Source organism: Chelonia mydas, chromosome 7 (assembly GCF_015237465.2).
Source record: "Chelonia mydas isolate rCheMyd1 chromosome 7, rCheMyd1.pri.v2, whole genome shotgun sequence".
In the NCBI taxonomy this organism is placed as follows: Eukaryota; Metazoa; Chordata; order Testudines; family Cheloniidae; genus Chelonia; species Chelonia mydas.
In genome coordinates, this window is record NC_057853.1 from 91,831,588 (window position 1) to 91,845,769 (window position 14,182).

Consider the following 14,182-nt stretch of genomic DNA (forward strand, 5'->3'; position numbering starts at 1 on the left):
AAAGCCCCTACATCACAATAGCTCTGGTCCCTGATCTTTGTCCACCACCAAAAAGAGATCAATGATCAACACAATTAACATAGTTCCTGTCCCATACCCAGTAGGCACAGGAGCAGGGTCAGCATAAGAAGTAGTCATCTTTCTATGTTCTTACACAATTGTTTCATAATATGATCAGAATGCGTGAAAGCAACATGACAGACATTTAATGTTTGTTTCTAGAGAGAGGCATTTATTCATAGAGTATTTTTTATATTTCCACATACATTATGCTACTTTTTAAAAGAAAGAATGATAAAGAACTGCACTAGTAAACCAAAGCGGGGGGATGACGAAAAACAAGCTTTGTGTTGTATTTTCTAATCCTTTTCTATCATATTTTTCTACCAACACAGGGACTTTCTATATAGTGATTCTTAGGGTATTATAAACTCTCCAGCCTGTTCTAGTTCACACCTTCAAGAAAATTACACAGAAACATTCCCCTTTATTAACTGTGAGAAACCAGCGTCGCCAAGATTAGTTGCGTACAATGGCATTATCTCATTAATTCTGAGAAAATGCAGCCACCTATGTCCAGGCTACAGAAGCAAAACTGAAGGGAGACAAGGCTGCCTAACAGCCAGTGCTACAGTATGTGTTGGTATAGTAAAATGGCTATGTAGACCCCTTTGTGTTGGCACAATTAACAGACTCATTAGCGCACAATAAATTGGGCTCCAATATTCCATACAGCATAAGAATCAAAGCTATGCAGTAGCAGTATGTTTTGTTAATTATAATCACACTGAGCTTTTTTTTTCTGTTTCTTAGGGGAAGGAATGACTACTCTTTTCCCTCCCAAAAACAAACAAACAACACAGGGCATTAACAATTGGTGGTATGAATAAGAAACTTGATAGACACCCATTTTTATATTGTATATAACTTTAATACTATATAGAGCCACTCTGTACTGTATTGTTAAAAACCATTGCAGAGCGATGTGAAGCAACAAATTAACATTGGCTGGTAAACTTAAAAGAATGCCAGTGGTAAAACCAGCATAGTCCTGTTTAAAAACAAAGTAGGCAAATATTTAGTGTTAAAGAACACCATTTCACAGATTATCAGCTGTGCAGCTGACACTGTCCAGTCAGGTTGCTGTGAACTCAAAGGGTGCCCAATCCTCCTTTTCACCTATGACATTACTGTTTCTATATGCTACAGCATGTTTCCAGTATCAGTCCATATCAAAGCTCTTTATTTTAATATTTTTTCAGTGTAAATCTCCTGCCTCATCCATTTGTGTTTAAGAAAGTTCATCATCCTGGTGACTGTCCCTGGTTTTTTTGTTTGTTTTTGTTTTTGTTTTTTGGGGTGGGGATGATGGGTGGGTAGGTGATGTGGATTTGAGGCTGCTAAAGCCTAGAAGATCAAACATTTTAGCAATAGTAGTTGAGTATATTTCCTGCATCATTGACAGTCCCATGTTGTTGCTATTCCTATATAGAATATATTTTTACACAATATATATGAGTTTCGATCAAAGTGTTATCCACCAAAGTGGGGTTTGAGCTTAGATTTTTGGTCTGCTTTTGATAACACTGATTTATTTGCAAAAAGAACAGAAGTACTTGTGGCAGCTTAGAGACTAACAAATTTATTTGAGCATAAGCTTTCGTGAGCTACAGCTGAGCTTATGCTCAAATAAATTGGTTAGTCTCTAAGGTGCCACAAGTACTCCTTTTCTTTTTGCGAATACAGACTAACATGGCTGCTACTCTGAAAACTGATTTATTTGTGATCTTATTATTGTTTACTTTCTGGGGCTGTCAGGCTCCTTGAATATTGTGCTATGGTTTTTATTATAGGAAATTTGATAGGACTTGCGTGCTCTTTAATTGCCTAAGAAAAAGAGTTCAAATCTTTTAGCTTCCTTTTAGACTAATTTTATAGGGTGTCATTTTTTAGTAGTTGATTGTTTTCCTTAGCTGTGACAGTTCACAATTAACTCTAGTATCTTGTGTCCCCATTTTTTAAGCAGATAACAGCTAAATTGGCTTAGTGTAATTCTGCTAAATTCTATGGCATACATAGATTCATAGATTCATAGATATTTAGGTCAGAAGGGACCATTATGATCATCTAGTCTGACCTCCTGCACAACGCAGGCCACAGAATTTCACCCACCACTCCTACAAAAAAAACCACACCTATATCTGTGCTATTGAAGTCCTCAAATCGTAGTTTAAAGACTTCAAGGAGCAGAGAATCCTCCAGCAAGTGACCCGTGCCCCATGCTACAGAGGAAGGCATGTGCTTATCTACAAATAATGAATCATGTTTGTTGCATGAAATCACAGGTTCAGACCATCCTTCATTTCAGATGCAATTTGGTTGACCTTAGGTTGACCTTTCTTTAAATTATTTGATAACTGCAAAGGATCTTCTTTATTAAATTCACTTTGGCACCTGCAATTTTTTGTGCTAAGTGTTTGTGAAAATATACAGAAAGAGATAGCATCAAAGTAAAAGCTCTTTATTGGTGCTTAGGTTACTTAACTGCTTTATTAAGCCTGTTTTATTTGTGCCATTGTTACTTGTTTTCTGAAGTCAGTGATTTATAACTAGGAAAACACCAACCTAATGATGCTTTTTGTGCTCCTTGTACTTCTTTTTTGTGATCTGTAAATTAAACTGCTTCAATGTTTAGGACCCCAGGACTTCACTGTAACTATATGCATTAAATTCATCACGCCCCAATAAAGCATCTGGGTTCTCTTACAGATCCCCCAGTCCTTCTCTCAGTTCTACAGTTTTAAAACATTTTTTTCTTAGTAATACAGTCCTACAAGAAGTTATACCTAAAAAAATCTGCAGGTGTTCCCAGTACTCAGATCTCCTAATATAGGATTTTACTGTCAAGTTTCCTAAAAGGTGTCAGTAAAGAACACATTTTTAGTGAATATGAGATTTAAATGTTCACACTATTATACAGAGAGATTTAACATTAGAAGTTCACTCAGCATAATCATTTTCAGTGCAACGTGAACAGAAAAACTAGTACACGTGCTTGGCATTGACAGTGTTGCTATTTCAAAGTAATTCTGACATATACGTAGTTTGTTATTTTAACATGTATGACATAGCCTACCTTTGACGTCTGCAGTTACTACATCACATAAAACTATTTATGGCATAGTTCTTAGTTGTATGCTAGTCCTGAGCTCTTACAGTCCATGGAAATTCCTAAGACGGATAACTGACAGATGTGGTTATTTAAATAGATTCAAGTAGCATATAAATGCCAAAGGTATTTACACGGTTTCCCATTCAGCTCAGTGTTTATGTCTGAGTGTGGTATATCTCCGTGTCGACAGTAGTTAATACAGTTAAATCATCTAAGATTTTCAAAACAAACATAGATGTAACGTGTTCACTTTAATTGCAAAAATTCCAATATCTGGATTTTTGTGGCCTCTGTCTGGATATATTAGGTTGATATGATTAATCCATGATATTAATGTTCAGAAATGTTTATAATTTTTTAAAATGTTTAGTAACAATTTGGGCAGAATACTAGTGCAACCCAATAGCACAAGATTTCTAAAATCTGTATAACTTTAGAATAAGTTTGGGAAAGCATCAACACAATAAGAAAATAAATAATGTAGCAAAAAATGTTGGCTTCATTTTTCAATAGATATATATTTATAATCCTTCTAACAAACATAATTAGGGAAAGCTAAGAGGCAAGAAATCACTGAATGAAAAGAAGTAGATGGAGTAGCTATTATACAAGTGCTGTTGTATGGACTTCAATACTGACTGTCTGTAAACAATGGACAATGATAAATGGTAATGTACTGAGCGGGGAAAAGATGTCCAGTGAGGTGCCAGAAGAATCTGTGCTAACCCTGGTTTTATGTAATGTTATTAATAATCGAGAACAAAAGATAGATAGCACATTAATTGAATTTGCGCTTGATACTTAATGGAGAGGCTTTGTGAACACAAGTGAGGACACAAATACAAAGGGGCCTACAGAGGTTACAAATATGGGCAAGATATAATAAAATGAGGTTCACCCCAGAAGAATGCAAAATAGTGCATCTAGATAAGAATTATCCAAAACATAGATATTCAATGAAAGGAAAGTATATGGAAAGTACTAATGCTGAAGAAGACGTAGGTATGATCATGGACAGCAAGTTAGAAATGAAGTTGCACTGTTCTTTGGCAGCAAAAAAAAAAAAAAAGTACTTTTGTGCTACATATAGAGACATATCATGGCATGGACCAGTGGCATAATATTAATAATCTATCTACATTGCTTTGGTGAGATCACCCTTATAATGCTATGTTTGAATTCTTGGCATCTTGATGCTAGAAAGATGTCTATGAATTGGAATAATTCAGAGAGAAAATTGTTAAGAAGCTAGGAGAATTGACTTACAAGAGATAAATTTGCATTGTTTGCCTAAATGAACATGGGAGGGATATGAAAACCATCTACAAGTATGTGAAGGTTTAAATACAAAAGTGGGAATGGAATTTTTAAGGCAATCCAAGGTAGCATAACTAAGAGTAATGGAATGACATAATATTAAACAAAGGAAAGTTTAGGCTCTGAAAAAGGAATAATTTCCTAAGTGTGAGGTCTAGTGGACTGCAGAATTACCTCCCAAACTAAGTCATGGCATTCCAATCACTTGAGTAATAGAAAACTGTCTTGGACAAATTATTCAAGAATATCCTGGAGGGACACTAAGGCATCAGCAGGGGGCTGGATAAAATAAAGCTAATGATCATTTTTGTATCTAATCCCCAGGATTCTACATATAGAGTAATTTATCTGTTGGATTTTAATCATCTTATAATCAAAGAATTAGTATTAAAAAATAAGGGTTTTACTCATGACACTTGACATAATAACCACAAACCTCTTACATGGTGCAATTATGCCCAGCAGGCCTGTGTCCCTAACAGTGCTAACTTTTGGAGCCTACAAAGCCTGGTGCCACTTGTCCTCCACACTTTGAGGGCCTAACAATGCACAGGCTAATGTCAGCTTTCATTTTTCTTTTTAAAGTAAAAATTTAGCCCTTTTCCTTACAAAATGTAAAAAAAAAAAGATCAGTTAGAGTTTTCCAGAAGGTTACGGGTTATTCATAGTTCCCTTCTACCACTATTGTCTACCTTTGGGGACCCGTCAAACCAATGGCTGTAGGTCCCCTCAGTTTTTGTGGGGGAGACACTAGAATAATTTGCTGCTGTAGGTTGAAGGTGTTGCTTGGTTGCCACTGGCAGCACTAGTAGCTGCTCAGACTTTCTCCCAGCTGGCTGCCTACAACTGAGATGGCTTTGGTGCAATGTAGCCTTTGCTCACTAGTGAAGGTTACTCAATAGCATGTATTGCAAATTAGTGTATGGACAAAGCATGTGCCTGACAGCAAAGGACACCAGCATTGTAATCCTGGCACTGACACTTGGGCCTTGATTTTTAAAGGTATTTAGCCATTGCTGCACTCGGCATTATACCTAACTGATTTAGGTGCCTACATCTCATTTTAAAGTGATTTAGGTTCTTGGGAGCCTAAATCCCATTGACAATCAATGAAGGCTCCTAAATAGCTAAATCCCTTTTTGAAAGTGAGATTTATGCTCCTAAATCAGTCAGGTGTTGCAATGCTCAGCACAGCACCTAAATACTTTTTAAAATCTGGGCCTTAACATTTCTGTGTGTTTCCCCATCTGCAAAATGAGGATGACACTATTTCCCTATTTGACAGGAATGCTACAACAGCTAACAGAGTAACAGCCGTGTTAGTCTGTATTCGCAAAAAGAAAAGGAGTACTTGTGGCACCTTAGAGACTAACCAATTTATTTGAGCATAAGCTTTCGTGAGCTACAGCTCACTTCATCGGATGCATACTGTGGAAAGTATAGAAGATCTTTTTTATACACACAAAGCATGAAAAAATGGGTGTTTACCACTACAAAAGGTTTTCTCTCCCCCCACCCCACTCTCCTGCTGGTAATAGCTTATCTAAAGTGATCACTCTCCTTATAATGTGTATGATAATCAAGGTGGCCCATTTCCAGCACAAATCTAGGGTTTAACAAGAACGTCTGGGGGGGGGGGGTAGGAAAAAACAAGGGGAAATAGGTTACTTTGCATAATGACTTAGTCACTCCCAGTCTCTATTCAAGTGACCCAACACTCTCACAAATCTTGGGAGACAGGCCAGTCCTTGCCTACAGACAGCCCCCCAACCTGAAGCAAATACTCACCAGCAACCACATACCACACAACAGAACCACTAACCCAGGAACCTATCCTTGCAACAAAGCCCGTTGCCAGCTGTGCCCACATATCTATTCAGGGGACACCATCACAGGGCCTAATAACATCAGCCACACTATCAGAGGCTCGTTCACCTGCTCATCCACCAATGTGATATATGCCATCATGTGCCAGCAATGCCCCTCTGCCATGTACATTGGTCAAACTGGACAGTCTCTACGTAAAAGAATAAATGGACACAAATCAGATGTCAAGAATTATAACATTCATGAACCAGTCGGAGAACACTTCAATCTCTCTGGTCACGCGATTACAGACATGAAAGTTGCGATATTACAACAAAAAAACTTCAAATCCAGACTCCAGCGAGAGACTGTTGAATTGGAATTCATTTGCAAATTGGATACAATTAACTTAGGCTTGAATAGAGACTGGGAGTGGCTAAGTCATTATGCAAGGTAACCTATTTCCCTTTGTTTTTTCCTACTCCCCCCCCCCCCCCAGACGTTCTTGTTAAACCCTGGATTTGTGCTGGAAATGGCCCACCTTGATTATCATACACATTGTAAGGAGAGTGATCACTTTAGATAAGCTATTACCAACAGGAGAGTGGGGTGGGGGGAGAGAAAACCTTTTGTAGTGGTAAACACCCATTTTTTCATGCTTTGTGTGTATAAAAAGATCTTCTATACTTTCCACAGTATGCATCCGATGAAGTGAGCTGTAGCTCACGAAAGCTTATGCTCAAGTAAATTGGTTAGTCTCTAAGGTGCCACCAAGTACTCCTTTTCTTTTTACAGCAGCTAAGTAGCTAATGTTTGCAAAACATTTTACAGGAGCTAACATTCACCTGACAGGTACCATGTATAAAAGTTTTTGTTAGAGGAATATCTCCAAAGAATTGCATGGTACAAAAAGAGCAATTATAATGATTATAATGTTCACAAAATATGCATCTAAAAATTTGCCATGTGGTCTTAAACTCCAGGTTAAAAAAAATAGTGATTAACAGTTCGTAAAACATCTATTTATTGCTACCTTTTTTTATCTAATCTCTCTCTCTCTCTCTCTCTCTCTTTCTAGTTCTTCTCTGGCAAATTGTATGCATGCATGTTTATCTAATCTAACAAGCATTTAAAATCTATAATAAATCTCTTGATCAGCTTTATGACATGTAATGCACATTATGATTTTAAAACAATAGGCAAATAACTTACCTGGTTCATCTCTTTCTGTCTCACATTGAACTGCTAAAAATAGAGTTTAAACTAGTCAGTTTACTAGAGTGCTAATGGCAAAGCTAGAAAGCATTATGAGAAAATTGAATGACAATGATTTAATAAGCAGCAAAAGTACTCACTGATACAACTTTTCTTTCTGCTATCAGGAAGAATTCACCTGCCAGCACTTCTGAGCTGCTGTCTGATACTATCTTGACAGGACATTATGCCTTGGTGACAGTTTCACACACTGAATATGTTTGTGCTTACTTATAGTGCAATAGATGGAAATCCATTGGCAAGCAGGAGGACAGAAAGGGTTTCCAGGAAGAAGTTGATCCTTGATTTGTCCAGACACTTACTGATGTTACTAGTCAGTGGTTGCTGAGGGTTACTGTCTCTGGTTTGAATATTAATTTGTTTGTCACAGTAAATGCTATCCTATCTACTGAAATGGATTCAGATCCTATGAGTCACATGGACTGAGCATGCACAGTAACTTCTGCTGAAGCAGCTGCCCTCACTCTGCCGCCCCCCCCCCCCGCCCCAACCAGCAGGTACAGGTCATCTCTGCTAGAGTTCATGATGCTGTGGCACTCTTAAATGCCATTATACAATATTGTTTCTTGGGCTGCCAAAAAGATAACCATAAACTATTCATCAGTGATGTGAACAGTGATGTAAACTGCACATTGGGAGCCAAATTTTCATTTCAGATACATGAGTGTAAATCCAGAGTAATTCCATTAGGCCAACACTTATGGGCCCGATTCTGCAACGACTACACACATGCGACTAGTCTGCACATAGGTAATCCCTTTGGCTTCAGTGAATAAGGATTATTTGCACAAGTAAGGATTGCAGCATCAGCCCCTCGTTCTTGACATGATTGAGATACTATAGACTCTATAAACTAGGAATAATAATAATACTGTTCTTCTAATGATTTGGGGTAAAATCCTGGCCCAATTGCAGTCAATGGGAATTTTATCATTTACATCAATGGGCCAAGATTTCACCCAAAGGTTGGTGAGTTTTTATTCATTAATGTTTGTTAAGTGCATCGATCTCCTCGCCTAGAAGGTGCTGTAAAAGTGCAGCATCATATTATTATTTAGTCAATTTGGATCAGAACAGGAAAAGTATGATGAAACATTGCTTTTGAAATGATTATTATAGATGGAAACAATTGACTCAGCTATGCAGGAAAATGCTAAAAAGCAACCAAGTATTCTAATGATAAACCTTGATTTGGTTGTTTCCCACATTTAATTATGTAAAAGCAAATCTTGCTTTTTGTCAATCAGCCTGTTTAGAGCTGCCAAGCCCCACTTCCATTCCCTGAGTGGCTCTGCCAGTCAGGGAAAGGAATTAAATGCTGGGGGTTTGTGATGCTAGCAATTCCTTTTGTCTGTCTCATGGATAAGCCACATGTAGCTAAACAATGGTAAACCAGATTTAATACATTTGGAAACATTCTTCACTTTGAATTGCTGACATTGCATCCCATATGGTACCCTCATTTTCCTTGGTTTTGCCTTTCCTGGGTGTAATTTTTTTTTGTCAATACAAAACAATAATAACAATACAATAATAAACTATAACTTACCACATATATAGCACCTTTTATTCTGAAACATCCCAAAGCACTTTCACAAACTTAACAGGTATGCAAACTACACGTGAGAATGGTCAAACCCCGCCCACACCTCCACTGAAACACAGCCACTTCTGGGATTAAATGTAGTTGCTGTTTAATACCAAGCGTGAACTAATGCTACAGAACAATTTAGGTACCACGGGGAGAGAACTACCCTGTCTGTGAAGCTGCAGGGAAACGGTAGGTAATTGGAATGGAGTTCCCCAAGTTGGTATTTGGCCAGGACACTGGGATTAAAGTCCCACTCTTGTGAAGATCTTTGGTCTGCAGAATCTGCATTTATGTCTCTTCTGCAGCACGGTGCCCCTTAGGACTAGGATGAGCTAGTGGTCTCTGAAAGAAGAGTGCCTGCAGCTCTGGCTTTGTTCCTTGATAGAGTGACCAGATGTCCCGATTTTATAGGGACAGTCCCAATTTTGGGGTCTTTTTCTTACATCGGCTCCTATTACCCCCAACCTGTCCCGATTTTTCACATTTACTATCTGGTCACCCTATTCCTTGGAGAACTCCCATACAGTTATGTAACTTTGTTTTAAATGTAATTTAAACTCTGTTTTAAATTCATCTGCATCTGACCTCTTAGAAGAAAAAGCACATAGCTCTTTTCATATTTTATCTTAGCTTAATGCAGCTGTGGATTCTTATATAAACATAGACCAGGGGAAAATTAATACTGACTGTGAAAAGGCCAGTCTCATGGCCTAGCACAAGCATAATATTTCTGCACATAGAGCATCCAAGTCTGAGTCTTGAGTTTGGTCCCTTGCTCCAGAGTGGCAGAGTCTGGTTGTACTGCACAAGCAACATACTGAGTCTGTGGTGGGAAAGAGTGTGTCTGACCAACTCAGAAGAGACATTGTCTGGCACTAGACGCATCTCTCTATCTCATTTGCTGCACGAACAATGTGTGTGATATTGGAATTTTTGAGTGTGTAAGGAGTAAATGGGAACTGGAGAGATCCTGGGGCTTTCTAGACAGGTTCTAAGGACTTGCCCAGGAAGCAAAATGCTGATGTAGAAGACAAAGAAATAAAAATAAAAGCATATGAAAGCCTCTCTTTCCACTTAATTGACAATATGTGGCATATTTTATTTTTCCCACCCTGAAAATTCCATTGTCATCAATATAAATAGCACTGTATTCCATATACTAAGGGAAAATTAACTGTCATAGCATGACGAATAAACCATGACAGATGGATTTGGGCGATGTGTTTAATGTTCAGAAGGAAAAAATATTATTGTAAATGAATTATCTCAACTTTGCTTCTTGTCTGCTCAGAAGAAAATCTAGGAAGGAGATGGTAGAGCCCATTAAAAGCAGACTTACAAGCAGACACAAACCCTTTTTCTCTCAAGGAATCTAGAAGAGAAATTTGTGAGCACAGAATCACAATCTTTATAAGGGAGACCACTTTGCTGCTGAAAATTCAGTTAACATTTTAAAAAGCAAATTATTTTAATTACTCTTTTTGAAGACTCTGAGGTGAAATTAGTGCTCAAGCAAAGAGTCAGGTTGTCATTTTTGGAAGCTGTAAGTCCTTTACCTACAAAACAAATACACAGGCAGGAATAGTGCAAGTGCTAACATTTTCCAGCCCATTGTATCCTTGGCCTCTATGCTTTAACTGCTGTCACCTGGAGGGGGTGGGGCAATTGTGACAGTGATGTGGATGTATGTGTCCTACAAAATACACTGAGATCACTGGTTCATTTCATGCCATTTGTTGTATCTTGTTAGAAATGACCTGATCTCAGAAGATAGTGCCCTGCACACTGCTACTTGTGAATGAGGCCCTAGAAATAAATAATAACAAGCCAACAAAGAACCAGAAGATGGGAACAAAAAGTCTTTCTAACTGTATCAAGCTGGACAAGACTGAAACTAAATGCTCTATATCCTATTGCCAATACTTTGCGCCAACTTTTCTCCTAAGAACTAAAATCTTACTACATTGCCATAAATAAAATTCTAGTCCTTTCAGTATTTAAACTTAAATGTTGCAGTGTTAGAAATGACTGTCACTGTCATTATGGAAAATATAGATACTATCATTACGGAAAATATTAATTACTTTTACAGGCTATTCATGGGAAAAGCATTGTAATGGAAAATCAGTGACAGAAATTCTCTTTTTTTCCCTCTTTACTAACTTTAGAATACTTTTTTTCCTCAGTAAAATGCATCTGAAAGAAATACATACTGGTTTCAAAATGTCCATACTTTTCACAATATGCTGTCAAAATTTAAGAATCAGCTAGTGAAACAGCACAAGTTTGACTACCGACCCATGTTGATCTGCGATAAATTTTGTAAATGTATGCTGAGTTTTATAAATAGCTCTTTTGTTTACATCATATTGGAGCTTTAAGAATGTTTTTTCTTCCTCCTAAGCTTTTCCAGGAATCTATGAGCCTTTCACTTCCATTCACATGATCTGTGTTCATGATTCTCATTGATATTAATAGAAATGAGCCCCTCCACTTCCATGAGTGGAGGGACATAAAACCTGCAGGTGCTACACTCTGAATATATGGATCTGGATGGAATAGTGCTGAAAGATCGTAGCCATCCTCCCATCAAACTCGCAGGTCAACCTAGGGTAAATTATCATTAACTTGCAAAGGGTTCCCTTTGCAATGTTGAATCCTGCCTGTGGGTGTGGTCAGGACAGTGGCTCGTGATGATACTCTCACAGCCTCAGCAAAAGCTGGATTGGGCCTGTTGCCTGTAAAAATGCAGGGCACACACATAATAAACTCTAAGGACAGGATTTCCAAGGGAACCTGAGGAAGTTAGGTACCTAAATCTCATTGAATTTTAATGGAGTTTGAGTGCCCAACTCCCTTAGACTCTTTTGAAAATTCCAGTCATAATGTTTTCAAAGGAGAATTATATTAGTGTAATATTAAAGGCACAGACCTGATCCTAAAAGTTGATTTGGGATTAAAAATAAGGATACAGATTTTACAGAGGTCAGAATCAAGAGAAAGGCTGGTAACAGTGCTTACCAAAGTGGCAGAGAGAAATTATAGACATGTTTTATCTGACATTAAATAAACAGCATAGGGCTATCAAGGGTAATAAAGTAAGTTACAACCCTCTTCATGTTACTATTGATCTTGTGAGAAGATGGACAAAGCGGATCAGTTATATGGAGTTGTGCACCCATGTATCTGAGACTGCTATGTGTATCTGTCTCGCTTAGAGCTATATGCAGTGCATAACTGTCTCCCACCAGTATTAACAGGAATTAAGGGAGAGGTTTTAAAAGCTGACCAGGGGATATGGATCCCCAGTTCTCATTAATTTAAATGGGTCCACAGTTCTTAGGCATCACTAAAAATCTCATTCTTAATTGAAAACTTTTGCTCATCGACATTACAATATACAGCACCTTTGTATGTGTTACATGCACTATTTTATAGTGGTCTTACTACAAACAAGTTTATGTATTATAGCTTTGTAAGAATATTTGTTATGAGGAATGGCTTCAAGAGTTGGAACTTATTCTCAATAGAGACAACCTGGAACTGACCTAGGATGAGATCTGAGAAAGAGAACCAAAATAAATTGCTCTTAGTGCAAAGGGTCCAAACAACAAATATCTCATCCTGAGAATCAGGAAATGGGGCATAAACAAAGAATTCAGGTAAACTATTCCACTAAATTAGTAGTTACTATATGGAAGAACTTGGCAAGGAAGATATATAGTAAAAAAAAAATTAAATCACACAGCTTAATATTTTTATGAAGAAACAGAGGAAACTGAAGGGTTGCGATAAACTTCAGGGGAAGGACATGTTTATTGGACTAGGTGCCCTATTTCTGTCCAGCATGTGCTTTTACAAAGCACTCCCCCCCCCCCCATCTTGTTGAGCAGCTCTGAATATGAAAGAGGTTTTTTTAAAAAAAATTCTGAAATGAATGAACATTTGGCACTGGCTTCAATTAACACCCTTAGCCCCTTACTCTTTAAAAACACGGAAGTGAAGTGAGTATGTGACCTGGTGCTGCTGCGAATGATTTTTCCTACCCTGCTCTGAGTCACATAGCTGGAAAATGGTTAACAGGGTTTCTCTGATGCTTCGAAAGATGTTGAAACTACAGAACAAATATTGACCAAGAGGCACCACCACTTGCCTGGACAGGAGAAAAATAATCTTTTATATAACAAAAAACAGTTTGCCAACAAAGAAACTGAAGGAACTTTGCCTCATCGTTTACATAGAAAGGGACCCGAGTGGTGGGTGCAAACGTTAGCACATTCACAATCATGTGCATCCCCACCGGGCTTGTGTTAGGACTGAAGTGAGAGGTGCTTTTTTGCCTCCTCCGAAGGCAGGACCCCAAAAATGTCCCCAGGCTGCAGCTGGACACATCTGTTGCTCTCTGGAGCAGGCGATGAAAGGCTTCCAGGCTGTAGCTCGGGACAGCTCCTGCTATCTGGAAGCTGGGCTTGGGTTCTCAGGCACCAGCAACAACCGGTCTGGGGCTCTGGAATAAACAGTTCCCGTCTGGCTGAAAGGTTCACACACGTGCCCCGATGCTGCCAGCATTCGAAGGGTAGAAACAGGACATCTGGGGGAGACAAACGAGGCCACAAGCTGTAACTCCGCTGGGCACGCTGGAGAAGCAGGACTCTGGAGCGACGGAGTGGGAAACGATATTGTAGTTCAAGAATAATAATAATAATATAAAACCGGGACAGTTGGCATCTCTCGCTTCTCTCACGTTCTCCCGCCCTGATTTGGGGTCTTGCCTTTGGGGTTGTGTGATACCGTAAACGCTTTTCTCCCCGGGGCTGGGGTTAAAGATCGCCTGGGTTACCCCGGCCTGCTCTGCTCTTGTTACGCAAGAGCCTGCTGCGCAGGGCCCCCTTGCCTAGCTGGAATCGACCAGGTTTCCCCACTCCACTTGTTAGTCTTTCGCCCCGCGAAGTTACGAAAGAGCAGATCCCCACCCCCAGCCCGGAGCTGTATAAAGCGCTCCCAGCCCCGCGCCCTCCGGC